Source organism: Limulus polyphemus, unplaced genomic scaffold, assembly GCF_000517525.1.
Source record: "Limulus polyphemus unplaced genomic scaffold, Limulus_polyphemus-2.1.2 Scaffold4015, whole genome shotgun sequence".
In the NCBI taxonomy this organism is placed as follows: Eukaryota; Metazoa; Arthropoda; class Merostomata; order Xiphosura; family Limulidae; genus Limulus; species Limulus polyphemus.
Window position 1 is genome coordinate 60,609 of NW_013669625.1, and position 6,442 is coordinate 67,050.

The window sequence follows — 6,442 nt, forward strand, 5'->3', positions numbered from 1 at the left end:
TTTAACCAGATTACCGATAGATCTGGCCATTAAAATTTTGACCATGTTACCAATACATCTGACCAGTAAAACTTTTAACCAGATTACCGATAGATCTGGCCATTAAAATTTTGACCATGTTACCAATACATCTGACCAGTAAAACTTTTAACCAGGTTACCGATACATCTAGCCAGTAAAACTTTTAACCAGGTTACCGATATATCTGGCCATTAAAATTTTGACCATGTTACCAATACATCTGACCAGTAAAACTTTTAACCAGATTACCGATACATCTGACCAGTAAAACTTTTTACCAGGTTACCGATACATCTGGCCATTAAAACTTTTAACCAGGTTACCGATACATCTGACCATTAAAACCTTATGTGATAAAACATATTGAAAAAATCATGCCAAACATTTAAAATTTACTCAACGTTAATTCCTTGACAACCTAATATACGTCCACCAAAAGATCTCCCATAACTATAACCCTAATGTCCTAACCCTCTTACTTTTTAATATTTAGCCTAACTACTTCCACTATCAGGCTCCCCAGTGGCACATTGACACGTCTGAAGGCTTATAATGCTAAAATTCTGGGTTTGATTTCCCTCGGTGGACACAGCAGATAGCCCAATGTGGCTTTGCTTTAAACACAAACAAATAAGATGAACTGAATAAAACATTGAAGTTGTAAACAAAAGTTTAGAATACTCACCAAATCTATTGGGCACTCAAATAATACGAAACATGTTTATACTTCCTCTACCAGTGGAACAGCGGATTTACGACGTTAAAATACTGGGTTTGCTTTCCCGTGGTGGACACAGCAGATAGTCCAATGTGACTTTGCTCTAAACATAAACGTACATATAAGTACGTGACATGTAAAGCGATCCACACCACGTGACTATGGCCCTCAGCTGATCAACTGGACTTTCTTCCTGTTCTTGAAGAGGAGTGTAAAGTGTGGACATTCATTTACCCCCCCCCTCCTTTATCCCTGAAAAACACAGGGGCTCCATCAGTCAAAAGCCTTAGGGTTTCATCATTTTTTTATGCGACTGACCAACATTTTTTATCCTGTGTATTTTTTACTGTCATGAACATAGGGTTATAAAGATATTAACGATCATGTGCTTATGGCTAACATATAGTCGTTAAGGTTAAGGCCAACGAACATAATATAATTCACCCTCGACTCAGCTAGATACAAGGGTTTTATAATACAGACACAGAGGTTGAACATGTTATATTAAAACGTCTTAGAGCCTCACCACGTCGTTACCTTCCACGTTGCCACGGTTTTTCATGCTCTGTCTTATAAGGTGTATCTTCAAAACAGTCCTACAGCATAGGGATATCTCTGCAAAAGACCTTGTCATAAGGCTGTCATGTCCAAAACATACCACTCCTCGACGATTTCTTTCCATTATCCATCTAGTATACCTGCATGGTGATTTCCCAGTGCACTTTTCAACGGTTCAATTGCAAAAAACTCCACATACAACTTGACTGATATATCTTTATATGGAATAGCATGAATACTGTTTTATTCTTAGCGGCTTGAGGTATGAGATGGTTGAATGTACATGTCGTGAAAACAATTTGTGTATACATGACTTCTAGACGAGATCCTGCTTCATTATGTTGCATATTGTTGCCTGTGGCAGCTTTTGCTACTGCCCTCTATGTTCACTTATCTACGTGACGACAAACAACAACGGTCTAAATCTACTTCTGATACCACTACGACTTTATATTGGTTGTTGTTGTTGTTGTCACGTGACTTGTTGATTTCCATATTCAAAATCGTTTTAAAACAATCTAACTTAATGTTCATATGGGATGAATCCTATTTCAAGGAATAAGATCACCTCAAGGATCATCACCCAATGTGAAAACAACCACGAATTCTAATTGGCTTATTTTTGAAAGTTTGGTTTCTTGTGTCTATTACAAAAAAATATAAACAGCCACTGTTCAATCGATTCAGTAGATATAACATATATATAGCATCTTCAATTATCTGGTTGCTTACTGGCAGTGACTCTAATAAAGAAACGTCCAATTAGTTTTATCACTTACACACATACACGTTCAATTAGTTTCATTACTAACACACATACACGTCCAATTAGTTTTATCACTTACACACATACATGTTCAGTTAACTGGACGTGTATATGTGTAAGTAATAAAACTAACTGAACATGTATGTGTGTAAGTGATAAAACTAACTGGACGTGTATGTGTGTTAGTAATGAAACTAATTGAACGTGTATGTGTTTAAGTGATAAAACTAACTGGACGTGTATATGTGTAAGTATAAAACTAGTTTTATCACTTACACGTTCAATTAGTTTCATTACTAACACACAAACACGTCCAGTTAGTTTTATTACTTACACGCATACGCGTTCAATTAGTTTTATCACTTACACATATACACGTCCAGTTAGTTTTATCACTTACACACATACACGTTGGGTATTCTCATTTCCTATCTGACGTCACCATGCCAGCTAGAGAAACCACTAAGACTTTCGACTTATGGTTCCTACAAATACTGAACCGAAAAAGACGAGTTTTTCACTTTCTTACAAATTCTTTGTTAATATTATTTCCAATGCAATGGTGTGAAAGTCATTTTATCGTTAGTGTTTTTTATTATTATTATTATTTTATCTGGTACATGTCTCTGTCTAGTAAGTTGTTGATAAACCTTACAAATAAGTTAATAACGAGTACATTATTTAAACTCTTCAATATTCAATCACTCTTCTTACTTGGAAGTGAGTAAGTGATTACATAAGAAATTATACATAATAATAGCATCAATTACTCACAAACTATATAGTTTGCTAAACTAATAAATGTTTAACCAAAAGTTCATCCACACAATTCATGCTAAATTAAAGACTGAGTCACCTGACTTAGCAAACTGTAAGGACGTTTTCTTGCTACACAGTAGCTGTGCCCACCACGGGTATCGAAACCTGGATTTTAGCTCAAAGACTTACCGCTGAACTACTAGGGTGGGGTGGGGGTGGGGCTTTAAATAAATTCCAACGAGTAGAGATTCCGTTTTAATGTTCTTTTACAAGAGCCATGAGAGGTAAATACGAGGTCAGCAGGATTGTGAAACCAGAAGGTTAGTATTGTTGAGTAACTCGTGTAAATTTCACGAGATGTCCAGTTCTAAAACCATTCTGTACGACTGGTTGCACGCAGCGAGTCTAGTGTAGGATTTCACCTTAACATGATGAATCAATTTTACGAGGATTTACTTTGGCGGGTTTCTCCTGGGCTTAACAGTCACCCTTATCAACATGGCAGCATTTGGGATTTCTCTCGATCGATAATCTCCAGCACGTGCATGTACCGCACTCAGACATACACGAACAAAGCCGCGCACACATGTGTAGATGTGCCATTATAGTGCTTCAGTTAGGACTAGTGTTTCAGGTTTTGTTGTCTTTTTCCGTCCAGCCTCGAGCTAGGAAACAAGTTACCGTTTTTGTGATAAAAACATACTGTATTTATACACTACTATAATTAAGAATAAGTCCATTTTGAACCACTAGGTGGCACCAAACAAAATACAACTTATGGAAATAAATTTCATATGTAGTATAAAAATATTTTACATTGCTATAAGAAGATCAAAATAAGAAATATTGCTTTATAACTTAAAACACTGAGAGAATTGATTAAAGTCCAGGTAATCAAAAACTAATAGTCCAACGCCTTGGTTTTTCAAGTTCCTTTAAAAGAAGACATGATCCAATTAAGAAAGTACTCTGTACATATACGTTTTGAAACATTTCATTTTTGTGTGTGCTGTTAAACACAAAGCTACACAATGAGCTATCTGGAGCGTGTTCACCACGGGTATCAAAACCCGGTTTTTAGCGTGAGAAGCCTTCAGACTTGCCGCTGAGCCACTGCGTAGTATGGACAAAAGCATTTCAATCATTAGTATGTACAACACAATTATAAAGAAAACATTCTGACCACATTAGATAAAGACAGTACTGTAATTCAGATTATTAGCTCATAAAGTAATAAAACCTTAAGACTATCACCTGTTATTACTTTACAAAATATAAACCTTTTACTTTTCGTTCATTAAAGAAACATCAAGGACATTAGTTGAAATTAAAGGTTGTTTGTTTTGAAGTGATGGACTAGAGGGAAGGCAGCTAGTTAATACCAACCACCGCCAATTCTTGCGCTACTCTTTACCAACGAATAGTGGGATTTACTGTCATGTTTTAACGCCTCCACGGCTGAAAGGGACGGCATCTTCGGTGACAGGATTCGAACCCGTAATCCACAGATTGCGAGCCAGGTGTTAAAGCCTGTTCCTTCACTTTAATTAAAAACGATGAAAGAATTTCAGTTATTATTTCACCTTGAACGTCCGATGTTAGTAGTCACTCAGGTCACGTCCAATGTTAGTAGTCACTCAAGTCACGTCCATGTTAGTAGTTACACAGGTCACGTCCGATGTCAGTAGTCACTCAGGTCACGTCCAATGTTAGTAGTCACTCAAGTCACGTCCGATGTTAGTAGTCACTCAGGTCACGTCCAATGTAAGTAGTCACTCAAGTTACGTCAGATGTTAGTAGTCACTCAGGTCACGTCCAATGTAAGTAGTCACTCAAGTCACGTCCGATGTTAGTAGTCACTCAGGTCACGTCCAATGTAAGTAGTCACTCAAGTCACGTCCGATGTTAGTAGTCACTCAGGTCACGTCCAATGTTAGTAGTCACTCAAGTCACGTCCGATGTTAGTAGTCACTCAGGTCACGTCCAATGTTAGTAGTCACTCAAGTCGCGTCCGATGAAAATGGAAAACTCTTCACGCTATCACTTTACTTTGAAACAAGAAACTTCAAACCGTTATAAAGATTTAAAGAAACTTCAACCGTTATAAAGATATAAAGAAACTTCAACCGTTATAAAGATATAAAGAAACTTTAACCGTTATAAAGATATAAATAAACTTCAACCGTTATAAAGATATAAATAAACTTCAACCGTTATAAAGATATAAGGAAACTTCAACCGTTATAAAGATATAAAGAAACTTCAACCGTTATAAAGATATAAAGAAACTTCAACCGTTATAAAGATATAACTTTTTCGTGTATGTAAATCCAATGACAACTTTCAGAATATGATATTAAGATTTGTAAAGGTTAAAAAAAGATTTACTAAGATGGTTTTTATTGAATAATAGTATAATTGTAATTGCTGTTTTGTTTAGGGTCTAAGCTACTGAAGCTACCGTACCTATTTTATATTGCAGACCACAGGGAAGGCTACCAGCCAGCAGCACCCTCCCCCAGTTCTTCGACTACTTTTTTGCCAACGAAGAGTGGTATTGACTGTTACATTATAACACCCTCACGGCTGAAAGAGCGAGCATGATCGGTGGCGGGTTTCGATCCTGCGATCCACAGATTGCAAGTCGAGCACCCTAACGGCCAGATCCGGTAGTCATTCTAGTAAACTACGTTAAATAAGGCTTAGAGCTGTTGGTTCGCTTTTCTTTTTCTTCTGTTGATATTTTCAAAACAAAAGAGCTTTTAAACTTGACATTTGCTGTTAAATAAATGTGGTAGGGACATTCAAGCCATCTCTTTACATTGAATAAAGGTTTCCAAATCTTATTTCATTTAAATATGTTGAACAGGGTTAATATAAATGCTCACTCTGTTCACATTATTTGTTCACTTTGAACCAAGTTTTATTTATAGGTTCGGTTTTATAATTATCAGGTTAATTATTTCTCTGAGCTGCTGGTAATATTATGGTTAGTTTTAAAATAAACTTGTCAATTAGTTTCTCTATGGATGAGAACAGGTCTTCTATCTTAAACTTCTTTAGTGTACTTTAACAAAACTGTAACTGTTTATTCAACAAATCGAAAATACACTTTGTATTAGATTTCGTCCATATATCTTTTTTTTTAGTATCAATTAATCCTCTTAACATATTTTCATATACTAACTTGTACTATATCTAAACATACCAACAATAAATATAACGTCCAATCACTTATCACTGAGTTATACCAACCTCTCACCAGTAATGCTGGACAAGAAAAATGGAAAGAACAAGTATAGGCTTCTTATAGTGGTTTTAAATTGTGTGTCGTTTCTACTTACCACGGATAACTTATATTTATATTTAGGATTTAATAAATATGTAGCATTGATGCTACTAATTTATATTTCTAAATCATTCAACAAGCAACCACTGGGCTTCACTAGCTCCGTTTTCTTAACAACTAACCTTCTGTGTGATATGCAAATTAACAGCCTTTACATCACTCATATTTAATGTTCTTTGGTGGCTCAGCCGAAAGACTATAACACTAAAAATCGCGTTTCAATACCAGCGTTGGCCAGAGCTCAAATTGATCATTGCGTAGCTTTGTGCTT

General features: G+C 36.0%; 1 protein-coding gene and 1 long non-coding RNA gene across 4 annotated transcripts in view; one reads left to right on the forward strand and one right to left on the reverse strand.

The window, feature by feature from the left end:
• LOC106470455 overlaps positions 1–2,155 on the reverse strand; it is a 46,389-nt gene extending 44,234 nt beyond the window's left edge. For all 3 annotated transcript variants that reach the window (XM_022399058.1, XM_022399061.1, XM_022399055.1), the window contains exon 1: positions 707–2,155. The gene's annotated coding sequence lies outside the window, so the exon portion shown is untranslated. The remainder of the gene's footprint in view (positions 1–706) is intronic.
• The window catches only part of LOC111088565, a 10,709-nt gene extending 4,764 nt beyond the window's left edge, over positions 1–5,945 (forward strand). The window contains exon 2 of the long non-coding RNA XR_002613040.1: positions 5,305–5,945. This is a non-coding gene — a long non-coding RNA (uncharacterized LOC111088565). The remainder of the gene's footprint in view (positions 1–5,304) is intronic.
• Positions 5,946–6,442: the final 497 nt, after the last annotated feature.